At 41.9% G+C, this 14938-nt stretch overlaps 1 pseudogene; it reads left to right on the top strand.

The window, feature by feature from the left end:
- Nucleotides 1–338: 338 nt before the first annotated feature.
- Nucleotides 339–14526, top strand: LOC104431521 (annotated as a pseudogene).
- Nucleotides 14527–14938: the final 412 nt, after the last annotated feature.

Below are 14938 nucleotides of genomic sequence, written 5' to 3' on the forward strand. Positions count from 1 at the left end.
AAATTAAAGATGAGTCTCACCATCCCTCTACTCTCTTAATGATGGTACAATGCACAATTACTACACATCAAAGGAAAAACATAAGCCGAGCCACTTTTATTTACATTTTTAATATGGACATTTTTGGGTCGGTACAACCAAAAAGCCAAGACTTTTAGCTAAACTTGGCTACAGCTCAAAAGAGAGATCTCGACCCCCTATATCGATCACGTATAACCCTCCATCTACAAGTGTCGGCTATCCCCAAAAAAGTCAACTCCCTCTCCTCACGCGGGCCATCACACCCATCCAGGTGCATCGGGCGGTAGCGACGGCAACATCCCCCACATCACTCCGTCATGGCGGACGCGGATAGACAAGAACTCCTAGATGACATGGCCCCCAGCCAGGCCCACATCATACATTACCAGCACTCGAACCTGTACAAACGTCAAACCAGGGATGGTGACACAATCAAGCTCCGAACAATCGACCTCCATGTCAGATGGAAGGCCGTAAAAGGTACCCCGCATGACCGGAGCGAGAGGCATCTGTTTAATCTGAAATGTTGGTTCCCAAAGGGGTGAGTACAACCACTCAGCAGGTAAAAGATCTAATAAACTACTCAATGCATCAAGCAAACAATCATAACATCATAGTAGAGTACATATCATTCATGCACCTAAACACAACTTACCTTGCAGCTATGCATATATCATCATACCATATGTGCATACCCCATCATGCACTCATCATCAAGCATTCATGTATATACCATCATGCCATAGGTGCATATACAACCATGCGCTCATCATCAAGCATTCATGCATATCTATGCCTTATGTGCACATACCACCATGCACTCGTGCACATCATATCATACAGCCATGCATACATATCACCATACCATGCATGATTCAATTTCAACTTTTATCTTTCAATTGGATCACCTTTCTTTCTTGGGACCAGTAATTTCCATCCCACATTTTATCGCTCGCACCCACCTGGCGTCATGAGGAACCTCTGGCACACACTTCTAGGCATCTGACACACACCTCTGGGCATCCCGAAACTCCCGAGGACATCCGGCACACACACTCCGGGCATCCTGACACTCCCGGGGCATCGTCGGCTCACACCTCCGAAGGTATCATCATTTATCATAATTCATATTCATATTTGTGTCTCAATATCAACATGGCACATGATGTAATGGCAACAAGGTCAATTTCAGCTTTTGAAATTCGCACAATCCAGCTTGCAAAGTTTTTTAAAACATTTTCATTAAATACCCAAATGACATTAAAAAATTATGAAATTCAAACATGTGATAGTCAAGACATAAAGGCAGATACTTCATGAAGAACACTACAACAAAAGATCCCCATATGGTTCAATACAGAACACGCATCACAGCACTACTAATTCTGTCCGTTCCACTTGCACAGTTATTGAAACATTTTTGGTTAAATAGGCAAATGAACTTCAAAAATTACAAAATTTGAATATGTTGTAGTCAAGACATAAAAAAAGATATTTCATGCATAACACTTTTCTAAAAGAATCTCATAAAAAACGGTATAGACTACGCATTGCAACATTACCAAGTCCGAACACATCAGATTACCCAGTTTTTGAAACATTTTCGATTAAATACACAAATGACATTCAAAACTTATGAAATTTGACTATGTGATATCTAAGACCATAAGGTAAATACTTCATGCAGACATCGAAGTCAGATTCGTCCTAGGTAATGAAATATAGGTGGTTGAAACCCCTGTTCCTAGTACCGAAATTTCCAGATCCTGTCTTTCCAAAGAATAATTATTTCACCCACTTATACTTGTTTTTTTTGTCTCAAATTTGAGTATGTTATGTTCTAAGAAGTCCTTAACAACTTTTATTTAGAAGTCAAAGCCAAAATCCAACTTGAACATCACATGCATATCACTAGAACATCCAAGGTCGAGCTGTTTTCTCAAGAACAGTACATTACACTAGAGCACCACCTTTATAACTTCAATTTTTCACATTCTAAACCTCCGAAATTTTTATCATTCAATCACACACACTAAGCACAGCATGCAAGAGTAGATCAAGAGATCCCACTTGCCTCTAGACCGAGCGAACACAGCAAACATGAACGGAGGGCGAGGCGGACTCGACGGCGGCGAACGGACGACGGTGGACTGCCCTTCTCCTTCCTCTCGCGCACGCACAGCCTCCTTCTTCTTCCTTTCTTCCTTCTCTTTCTCTCCTCTCTCTCTCTCAGACGAACTCCCCTCTCTCTCTCTCTTTCTCACTTAAGCCGGCCATCATTTTCCCCTAATTTTCCTTCCCTTTATTAACTATCATTAGTTGTGCATGGGTGACACTTGGCTAACCTCAAAGGACAAATGGGGGGCATGCAAACCGGTCTCTCCCCCCTTCTTCATGCGATCAACGGCCCTTCATGGGCTTATGGGCCGGCCATTTCAGCCCATCTTAGGCTCAACAGTCTTGGGCCTAAGACCCAAGCTTAAATAACCTAAGATTAACCCTTTTAAAACTAACTAAATCCCTATTAAATCAAAGTACTAAATTGCAAATTAAATGGCTATACACTTGCAATCATAAATCCATAAGTTCCAATTCATAATACATATGGCCAAATATAGAACTTTCTTTCCCAAAATTTATCCATTAAAAGCTTGGCCATAAATCTCATTGCGAATCATGGATCAAAAGGCTACAAAAATACAATAACGGTGTTTCCATCACCTATCCATGGCTCATGGCATATTTAGGGCTTTTCATGAAATTCTAGGATGCCACAATTCTCTCTTCCTTAGAGAATTTCGTCCTCGAAATTAGACATCACTCATGTCTCTTGAAACAAGTAGAAGTATTTTTCCTTCATCTGATCTTCACTCTCCCATGTGGCTTCCTCCACATCATGATGTCGCCATAATATCTTGACTAAAGGAATCTTCTTAGTCCTAAGACCTTGCTCCTTTCGATCCAGTACTTGCACAGGCTCTTCGATGTACCTCACTTTCTCATCTACTTTGATGGCTTCATGATCGAGTATGTGACCAGAATCCGGCTGGTACTTTCTCAACATCGACACATGAAACACATCATGTAAATTTCCCAATTTAGGAGGCAGTGCCAAACGATAAGCTACATCTCCTATTCTTTCAAGTATCTCAAAAGGTCCAACAAATCTAGGGCTTAGTTTACCCTTCATTCCAAATTGAGATATTCCTTTCATAGGAGATACCTTAAGAAATACATGATCTCCCACATTAAACTCTAAAGGCCTTCTACACCTATCAGCATAATCTCTCTGCCTATTCTGGGCTGTCTTAAGTCTTTTTCTAATTATTTCGACCACTTCTATAGTAACTTGTACTATCTCCGGTCCTGTCAATTTTCTTTGACCTACTTCATTCCAACAGATAGGGGTCCTGCATCTTCTTCCATATAATCCCTCATACGGACCCATGCCTATACTTTTTCTGAAAACTATTGTTATAGGCGAACTCTATCAGGTGTAAATTCTCATCCCAATTTCCTTTAAAGTCAATGACACATGCTCTCAGCATATCTTTTAGAGTTTGAATCACTTTTTCTGTTTGTCCATCTGTTTGAGAATGAAAAGTAGTACTAAATTAAAGCTTTATCCTTAAGGCATCTTGAAGACTTCGCCAAAAATTTGAAGTAAACCTAGAGTCTCGATCAGAAGTGATCGTTACAGGAATACCATGCAAGCGTATTACCTAGCTTACATACTTCTCAGCAAGTTTACTCATCGAGTAGTCTACACGGATAGTTAGGAAATGAGTAGACTTCGTCAAACGATCCACTATTACCCAAATAGAGTCGTGACCATTTGATGTCCTTGGCAGTCCTTGCACAAAGTCCATCGTTACATGTTCCCACTTCCACTCTGGTATATCCAATGGTCTCAATAGTCCTGCGGGTTTGCGGTGTTCCGCCTTTATTTGCTGACACGTTAAACATTGCGAGACATGCTTAGCTATATCCTTCTTCATGCCATTCCACCAAAATTGCTTACGCAGATTCCTGTACATCTTTGTAATTCCTGGATGAATACTATAATTACTCCTATGTGCCTCCGACAAAATTTCCTTCTTCACTTCTTCATTGTCGGGAACACAAAGTCGTCCTTGGCATCTTATCACACCATCTTCAGCGACCCAAAATTCTGGTCTTTTCCTTAAAGACACTGCATCTTTTACTTTCATAATCTTCAGGTCAGATTCTTGTAAGATCTTAACTTTATGAATAATTTTGGGTTCAATCCTTAATGCAGTAAGCATACCAATAAGGCAATCCATTTCCAATTTAAAGTCTGAATCCACAATAGACTTTAACAGATTCCACTTTGTTATTCTTAGACTAGCCATGTCCATAGCCGACTTTCGACTAAGGGCATCTGCCACTTTATTTGCCTTTCCTGGATGGTATCGTATCTCACAGTCATAATCTTTCAACAACTCCATCCACCTCCTTTGTCTCATGTTCGATTCCTTTTGTGAAAATAGATACTTTAAGCTCTTGTGATCTGTATAGATTTCAAACTTTTCTCCATACAGATAATGTCTCTATATCTTCAAAGCAAACACTATAGCCACCAATTCTAAATCATGCATTGGGTAATTTAGCTCATGAGGTTTCAATTGCCTCGATGCATAGGCTATGACCTTGTCATGCTGCATCAAAACACATCACAGTCCTTTGTGAGATGCATCACTATACACTATAAAACCATCAGATCCAGACGGTATAGTCAAGATTGGAGCTGAAGTCAATTTTCTTTTAAGTTCCTGAAAACTCCCTTCACATTCCCTACTCCATTCAAAATTCGCATTCTTTCGAGTCAATTTTGTTAAAGGACCGGCCAATCGTGAAAACCCTTCAATAAACCTTATATAATAACCAGCCAGTCCTAAGAAACTCCGTATTTTAGTAGGTGTTATTGGTCTTGCCCAATTTATTACCATCTCAACTTTCGCCGAGTCAACTGAAATTCCTCCTCCTGACACCACGTGTCCTAAAAATGCTATTCGGTTCAACCAAAATTCACATTTGCTGAATTTAGCATACAACTTATGATCTCTTAGAGCTTGCAAACCTATACTCAAGTGTTGCTCATGCTCTTCAGGTCCTTTAGAATATACCAATATATCATCAATGAAAACAATCACAAATTGATCCAAATAAGGCTTAAATATCCTATTAATCAAATCCATGAATGCAGCTAGTGCATTCGTCAATCAAATGGCATAACTAAGAACTCATAATGTCCATAACGAGTCCTAAATGTAGTCTTAGGAATGTCTTCTTTCTTAATCCTTAACGATGGTATCCCAATCTCAAGTCAATCTTAGAAAAGACTGAACTTCCTTGCAATTGATCAAATAAATCATCAATTCTAGGCAAATGATACTTATTCTTTATAGTCACTTGATTCAGCTGTCTATAATCAATACACAGACGCATCGACCTATCCTTCTTTTTTTACAAATAAGACTGGTGTACCCCAAGGTGAAGCACTTGGCATAATGAATCCTTTGTCCAGCAACTCTTGTAGTTGCACCTTCATTTCCTTCAACTCGACTAAGGCCATCCTATACGGGGCTTTCGATATAGGTCCTGTTCCAGGCATTAGTTCAATTTCAAACTCAATTTCTCACTCTGGTGGTAATCCAGGCAACTCCTCAGGAAACACATCCTGAAATTCCCTGACCACTTGAATCTCATCAAGCTTAGGCTCTTCCTTAGTATAATCTTTAACCATGGCCAAGTACCCTTGACATCCTTTGTCAAGTAACGCACGGGCTTCTATTGCTGAAATAAGTGCTATAGATAGGTTGGTCTAACCTCCCAAAAATTCACAACTAGACTGATTAGGCAACATGAATTGGATCACTTTCTTATAACAATCCACCTTAGCCCTATGCTTATGAAGCCAGTCCATTCCTATGATAACATCAAAATCATACATAGCCATTACGACTAAGTCTATTTCCATATCCTTTCCTCCCATTGTTATCTTACAATTTCCACACACCAGCGTAGACAATACCATATTCTTTAAAGGCGTAGAAACACGAAGAGGTGTCTCAAGAGACGTAGTTTCCATTTTACTCAACTGTTTATATCTTTCAGACACAAATGAATGCGTAGCACCCGTATCAAATAATGCATATTCCTTTTTATCATTTATAAGGATCGTACCTGAGATAACATTTTTGGAAGCTTCCACTTCCTCTTGGGCGACCGCATACACCCTTCCTTGTGCTGGTGGCCTCTGAGGATTCCTTGGTAGGTTTGGTCTAACAACACTCTGATGTGCCTGTCACATCGAGCCAACACTCATTTGCGATCTTTCTTGTGGGCAATCTCTCTTAAGGTGTCCCACTTGCCCACAACTAAAACACCTCAGTCGTCCATTGCAAGGTCCTGGGCCATGTTGCCCATCACACCTTCGACATTCTTCATTTCGATAAGGTGCTCTTCCAAAATTTCCAAAATTACTCCTTTTCTTCGCATTCCAAGTCTGACCTTGACCAGGATAGGGTCTCTTACCCTTTCTCACATCACTAAAGTTCGACTGTCTCTTAAATTCTGATCGCTCTCTCACTAGCTCTTGCTCCACTAACTGTGCCCTTTCATAAATCTCATGATAATCCCTTATACACAAAGGCACCGGTTGTTTCATAATATCAGCCCTCAATCCTTTCAGAAATCTCTTAGCTTTCTCCTCATGATCCTTAATTAATTTGGGAGCATACCTAGACAATTCAGAAAATTTTGCCTCATACTGATCAACTGTCAGCTCATTTTGTTCCAATTGAACAAATTCAGTGATTTTCTTATCCTTAGCACAATCAGAGAAATGCTTCCTATTGAAAGCTCTCCCAAACTCTTCCTAGTTCACATCAATACCTGGTGGAAAGATTATATCCTTCGAAGCTCTCCACCAAAACTTTGCATTTCCCTTCAGCTGGTACTCTGCCAAAACTATTTTCTCAGCTTCACTACAGTCCAACAACCGGAAAATTCGCTCCATTCCATCAATCCAATGTTCCGCCTCCTCAGGACTTCCCATTCCATTAAACTTAAGTGGCTTCAACTTCATAAATTGTTCCACCAGTCCTTGAGGTCGACGTTCCATTCTAGGTTGTTGCTGCGCTTGCCTATCCATCATATTTCCAATATTGGCCAATGCCTACAAGATGTCTTCCATTCGGAGTTCAGCCTTGTAGCAGAGGCTTTAGCCCTCGATGGATGAGCACTTCCAGCTCACACCATGACTTTCATGCAATTTCCAAGCATTGCCTCAGGAATAATTTGAGACTCACCGTCTCCATTCAAAGCAACTACTACTACATAAGTAACATAAACATGTAACTGGTACCTGAAGACAACTAAAAATAAACTACTAGGGATCTATGAGTGAATACTCATTAGCCGTTATTCAAGGTTAACCAATTATTCCATTTAATACCCTATGGTGTGCATTGTCATCATGTTCCTCAATTCCCAAATGAAGCTCCTTATCACTCCAATCTATAACCATAGCTCTGATACCAACACCGGCTGTGGCACCCTCGATCCGGTCAGGTCGCCACAGCTACCTATCGCTCCACCTAATGAATACCAGTTACAATTCTTTGATATAAAGAGGTTTAAAGAAGGACCGAGGTCCATAGGCATTTTTTTTAAAGGAGTTTAGCGCAGCTCATAGCGAAATTAAAGACGAGTCTCACCATCCCTCTACTCTCTTAATAATGGTACAATGCACACTTACTACACATCGAAGGAAAAATATAAGCCGAGCCACTTTTATTTACATTTTTAAGATGGACATCTTTGGGTCGGTACAACCAAAAAGCCAAGACTTTTAGCTAAATATGGCTACAGCTCAAAAGAGAGATCTCGACCCCCTATATCGATCATGTATAACCCTCCATCTACAAGTGTCGGCTATCCCCAAAAAAGTCAACTCCCTCTCCTCATGCGGGCCATCACACCCATCTAGGTGCATCGGGCGGTAGCGACGGCAACATCCCCCGCATCACTCTGTCACGGCGGACGTGGATAGACAAGAACTCCTAGATGACAGGGCCCCCAGTCAGGCCCACATCATACATTACCAGCACCCGAACCCGTACAAACGTCAAACCAAGGATGGTGACACAATCAAGCTCCATACAATCGACCTCCACGTCAGATGGAAGATCGTAAAAGGTACCCCGCATGACCAGAGAGAGAGGCATTTGTCTAATATGAAATGTTGGTCCCCAAAGGGGTGAGTACAACCACTCAGCAGGCAAAAGATCTATTAAGCTACTCAATGCATCAAACAGAACAATCATAACATCATAGTAGAGTACATATCATCTATGCATCCAAGTATAACTTACCTTGCAGCCATGCATATGTCATCATACCATATGTGCACACACCATCATGCACTCATCATCAAGCATTCATGCTTATACCATCATGCCATAAGTGCATATACAACCATGTACTCATCATCAAGCATTCATGCATATCCATATCTTATGTGCACATACCACCACGCACTTATCCATATTATATCATACATCCATGCACACATATCACCATACTATGCATGATTCAATTTCAACTTTTTATCTTTCAATTGGATCACCTTTCTTTCTTGGGACCAATAATTTGCATCCCACATTTTATCGCTCACACCCAACCTGGCGTTACGAGGAACCTCCAGCACACACCTCCGGGCTTCCGGCACACACACTCCGGGCATCCGGCACCCACCTCCGGGCATCCCGACACTCCTGGGGCATCGTCGGCTCACACCTCCGACGGTATCCTCATTTATCAAAATTCATATTCACATTTGTGTCTCAATATCAACATGGCACATGATGTAATGGCAACAAGGTCAATTTCAGCTTTTGAACTTCGCACAATCCAGCTTGCACAGTTTTTGAAAACATTTTCATTAAATACCCAAATGACATTAAAAAATTATGAAATTCGAACATGTGATAGTCAAGAAATAAAGGCAGATACTTCATGGAGAACACTACACCAAAATATCCCCATATGGTTCAATGCAGAACACGCATCCCAGCACTACTAATTCTGCCTGTTCCACTTGCACAGTTATTGAAACATTTTTGGTTAAATATGAAAATGAACTTTAAAAATTACGAAATTTGAATATGTTGTAGTCAAGACATAAAAAAAGATATTTCATGCAGATCAATTTTTCCAAAATAATCTCATACAAAACGTTATAGACTACGCATTGCAACATTACCAAGTCCGAACACATCAGATTACCCAGTTTTTGAAATATTTTCGATTAAATACCAAAATGACATTCAAAACTTATGAAATTTGACTATGTGATAGCTAAGACCATAAGGTAAATACTTCATGAAGACATACAAGTCAGATTCGCCCTAGGTAATGAAATATAGGCTGTTGAAACCCCTGTTCCTAGTATCGAAATTTCCAGATCCAGTATTTCCAAAGAATTACGATTTCACCCACTTATACTTGTTTTTTTTGTCTCAAATTTGAGTATGTTATACTCCAAGAAGTCCTTAACAACTTTCATTTAGAAGTCAAAGCCAAAATACAACTCGAACATCACATGCATGTCACTAGAACATCCAAGGTCGAGCTGTTTTCTCAAGAACAGTACACTAGGCTAGAGCACCACCCTTATAACTTCAATTTTTCACATTCTAAACCTCCGAAATTTTTATCATTCAATCACACACACTAAGCACAGCATGCAAGAGTAGATCAAGAGATCCCACTTGCCTCTAGACCGAGCGAACACAGCAAACACGAACGGAGGGCGAGGCGGACTCGATGGCGGCAAACGGACGACGGTGGACTGCCCTTCTCCTTCCTCTTGCGCACGCACAGCCTCCTTCTTCTTCCTTTCTTCCTTCTCTTTCTCTCCTCTCTCTCTTTCTCTCAGACAAACTCCCTCTCTCTCTCTCTCTCTCTCTCTTTCTCGCTTAGGCCAGCCATCATTTTCCCTAATTTTCCTTCCCTCCATCATTAGCCATCATTAGTTGTGCATGGGTGACACTTGGCTAACTTCAAAGGACAAATGGGGGCATGCAAACTGGTCTCTCCCCCCATTCTTTGTGCGATCGACGGCCCTTCATGGGCTTATGGGCCGGCCATTTCGGCCCATCTTAGGCCCAACACTCTTGGGCCTAAGACCCAAGCTTAAATAACCTAAGATTAACCCTTTTAAAACTAACTAAATCCCTATTAAATCAAAGTACTAAATTGCAAATTAAATGGCTATACACTTGCAATCATAAATCCATAAGTTCCAATTCATAATACATATGGCCAAAGATCGAACTTTCTTTCCCAAAATTTATCCATTAAAAGCTTGGCCATAAATCTCATTGCGAATCATGGATCAAAAGGCTACAAAAATACAATAACGGTGTTTCCATCGCCTATCCATGGCTCATGGCATATTTAGGGCTTTTCATAAAATTCTAGGATGTCACACTTGTGATGCCTTCGCTAGCTTCAGAAAGGGCTAGTGAACCCTCGCCAGATTTTGCGAAACAAGCGCATGGTGGCCCTCACCGACAAAGTGAGGGCGGGCGAGGGCCGTGACGCCCTTGTTGACCTTAGCAGATGTCCATGAACTTGTGCTTGTTTTTGCTGAGGGCTTTGTGGCCCTTGCCTAGAGGCTGCTGGGGGTTGTCGACCCTGAGTCAATAGTTGGTGTAGGTCATTGGGACGCAACTAGTGGCCAGTGGCCTTGTTGATCTTTTAAACTAAAAAAGAATAAAAAGAAAAATAAAGAAAAGAAAAGAAACATATCAAAATTAATAAAATTGTCAACGTTGGTTGCCCACGTACGATAGATGGCTTCCACATCAATGATTTTTAGTTAAAATTAACCAGATTGGCTTAATTGGCAAATTGTGAAAATGTTTAGTATTCAACTAACAAAATTGAAAAGTTTAGACCTAAAGTGGCAAATGTGCAATAATTTTAAGACTTTTTGGATAATTTTCCTTTTAGAAACTACTCGTTTTTCTATTTCTAATTTTTCAGTTATGGAGAATGAAAGTAGTTTTCCTTTTCTTATTTTAACTTAAAGACAGATTTGGGTTTATGGACAAATTGGGTTTTCGTTATCATTTATCATTTAAAAATAAGAATGAAAATGAGAGGCGTGCATATCAAGCTATTTCGGTATTTCCTTGTTTGGTCACCTAATAAATGCCGTCCAGAAGGCCTTCTTCAACAAGAGAGTCGTGGGTTCAAATCCAGTAGTAGGAAAACCTAGAATCAGAATGCGTCTCGAAGGGCGTTGGTTCGATCGGTACTCGAAGCCTTCAATGAATCGATAGAAGCAAAATGATGGATTGAAGTTTGAGGATGAGATATGCTCGGAGTTTGATAGTAAGTGAAGCATTTTTGTAGTATAACTTTTAAAAGCTAGCTTACAACGACACCGGACGGCAATAACAGGAAGATGGATCGATTCTCCGCAAGCAGGACCCCCGGTTTCGAGATCTGGCATGATAGAGAAAATCCAGGGACCCAAAATATGGAAGTTGGCAATCAGCAGGCAACGGTGGGAAAGCTAATAATGGCAGACGGGGGAGAGCGAGGAACCAGGAGGGCAAACGTGGAGACTTTCTCGCGTGCGCTCAATTCCCGACGGATTTACCTTAAAATTGGCTAAAAGCTGTTAATGGCGTTATAAGGTTCTCCCCACGGATGCAGTATAAATGGCTCCAGCGCCAAGGGGAAAGATCAACCCAACAGCGTCCTCTTTCTTTCTTCTTGGAAGGTCCAGCAAGCGCCCGGGAGAAAGAGAGAGACCAGGAATCCTAGTAGCAGAAGGGAAACGATGGCAATGAAATCGTACGTTGGTGCACTGCTGCTGCTGTTGTCTTTTTCTTCTTCCATCAACGCCCAGGTCTTTAACGTCGCGACTTACGGTGCAAAGGGCGATGGCAGTTCAGACATTAGCCAGGTGCGCGTATTCTTTAAAGAGTAGCTTTACGGCATTCTTTCCTAAATCTCTGCGGCTAACGAGGGTTTTCGTCACAAATTATTTCGAAGGCCTTGCTGAGTGCATGGAAAGAGGCGTGCGCATCCACCACTCCTGCTAAAGTGCTGATCCCGGGGGGAACGTTCGCGCTGACGGAGGTTGCCCTGGACGGCCCCTGCAAGGCCCCGTGGAGTTCGAGCTCCAAGGCACATTGAAGGCCCCAGCGGACCCGAGCCTCTTCAAGACCGACGGTTGGGTCGTGTTCCAACACATTGACGGCCTCACCATGTCGGGCGGCGGGACCTTTGACGGCCAGGGCAAGACAGCCTGGGGGCAGAACGACTGCGCCAAGAACACGAACTGCCGTACTCTCCCCACCGTAAGCACCCGTCGGTATTATTCGTTTCTATGTCGATTTCGAACCGCACGGTCATCAGAATAACGGATACGCTGATGGGGGTATATCCAAACTAAGACAACGCGATTAACCGAGTTTTGAGCACCAGGGGGAATTGCTAACACCCATTGAATTTCGACAGAATTTGAGGTTCAACTTCGTCACCAATGCCTTAATCCATGACGTAACGACGCTCGACAGCAAGTATTTCCAGGTAAACGTCTTGGGCGCCAAGAACATGACGTTCCAGAATTTCCACGTGAATGCGCCGGCCGACAGCATCAACACGGACGGGATCCACATTGGACGGTCGGACGGGGTCAACATCCTCGACAGCGACATCAAGACAGGGGACGACTGCGTCTCCTTGGTGACGGGAGCCGGCAGATCACTGTCAAGGGGTGACCTGCGGTCCGGGCCACGGCATCAGCGTCGGCAGCCTCGGGAAGTATGAAAACGAAGAGCCCGTGGAGGGTGTCTTCGTCACGAACTGCACCATCATTGGTGCGGATAACGGTGTGAGGATCAAGACTTGGCCTGCGTCGAAACCCGGCACGGCTTCTGACATGCATTTCGAGGATATCCAGATGGACAATGTCCTCAACCCTGTGATCCTAGACCAGGGATACTGCCCATTTGACCAGTGCAAAGCAGGGGTAAGCACATGAACAGGAGAATTAGCATAGGTCATGCACATTAGAAACGAAATGCATATTGACCCGTCCGCTAAACGAAATCAATTTAATTTCGAACGAACTGGAACGCTGGTTTTGCTCACAATTCTAAAGTCGGTTAGGAAACAAAACGAATCGCACAATCGTTAAACCTTTTACATGTCGGCCCTAATCTGTATGTCATTCGATTTGTTCAGGTTCCTTCCCTTATCAAGATAAGCAAAGTCAGCTTCAAGAAAATCAGGGAACCTCAGCATCCCAGGTCGCGGTGAAGGTCTTGTGCAGCCAAAGCGTGCCGTGCCAAGAAGTCGAGATTGCGGACATCGACCTCGTGTATAATGGCCCCGAAGGCCCCGCCACATCTGAGTGTGCCAACGTCAAGCCTGTGCTCTCTGGCAAGCTAAACCCTGCGGCTTGTGCCAAGGTCGTGAGCTAAAGAGTTCGCTTTTTCTCAGAGAAGATGAATCAACGCCGAACGTTTCTTTATAAAGGATTTCTTGAGCGAAACCGTTTGGTTTTTGTACTCTTTTTGTATACCCCATGTAATAGACATTATAAATGATAGGAAGATGTCTGATTGCACGGGATTCTTATACCACGTCGGATTCCGTTTGAAGAAAATCCTCACTTGTACACCTCACTTAGTTTTTAATATATATTTGGTTTGCGAAAAAAATAAGATTAGCCTCAATAAATTCTTATCTACTCCGGACCTAAGTTTGACCATACACGAATTATGAAGTTTAAATTTCACATTACGTACAATACACAAATTATGAAGTTTAAATTTCACATTACCTACAATACGCAAATTATGAATTTTAAATTTCACATTACATACATCAAAAGGGTCAAATAGTCTCATGTACTCGATCGGTTCATTATCGTAAAATCACGACACATCTAGCGAATAATGCGAGTCACTACCCTCGTGTAATACTTGGACGATAATCAATCGACTTGATCTCAGGACGCATTGTAATTAAGCCCATTTTTCTTGTACTTGCAATTTTGGGTCATGAATCGTGTCCGTTTACTAAATTGATAAACAACGAATCCCGTCACCTTAACTAGCGCGGTAGGCCTAGGAGCATTGATGAAATAGTTTTGCTGTTCTTGATTTTGGGTGCAAATCTTTGGTTTAACGTCCAAATTTTAATTAGCCACACATTCCCACAAAGGTCAAGATCTCAGATGTGAGCTTTAGGGACATCCGAGGAACGTCTGCAACACCACTTGCTGAGAAGCTTGGTTGTGGAAGAGGAGTGCCTTGCCAGAAACTGGAGCTTGCTGATATTAACTTGAGGTATAATGGGAGGAACGGGGCCGCCACGTCGCAGTGCGCGAACGTAAAGCCTACGATCACCGGGAAATCATCCCTGCCCCTCTGCGTGGGGTTGCGAAGTTGACCGATCTTCATATTCACCGGGCATGTGATCGTCGGAATGTTTAAAGAAGTTCGATTGATAACAGGCACCCCCTTCACGCTCCAGGACATGATGAGAGACTGGTGAAATAGAGCTGCAAATAAAAGTAGAACTTTTGCCTTTTTATTTTTATATTTTGTATACTTAGAAAAAGCTATGTACATCTCTTTATGCTTTTGCTGGTTATACAGAAGATGCTTAGTACCACCAAGAAATTGAGAAGAGACTTCTGGAGAAATCAATAAGATGTTCAATTTCTTGCTACTTTGTAATCTTCTTGCACAGAAGTCATATTTTATTCAGAACATGAAGATGTTCTTCATAGATAATTTTGTGGCTCTGTTTTATCCATCGATGAAGAAAACAACTTGAATTAACAAGTATATAGCTAAAT

The sequence above is a fragment of the Eucalyptus grandis genome, chromosome 11 (assembly GCF_016545825.1).
Source record: "Eucalyptus grandis isolate ANBG69807.140 chromosome 11, ASM1654582v1, whole genome shotgun sequence".
In the NCBI taxonomy this organism is placed as follows: domain Eukaryota; kingdom Viridiplantae; phylum Streptophyta; class Magnoliopsida; order Myrtales; family Myrtaceae; genus Eucalyptus; species Eucalyptus grandis.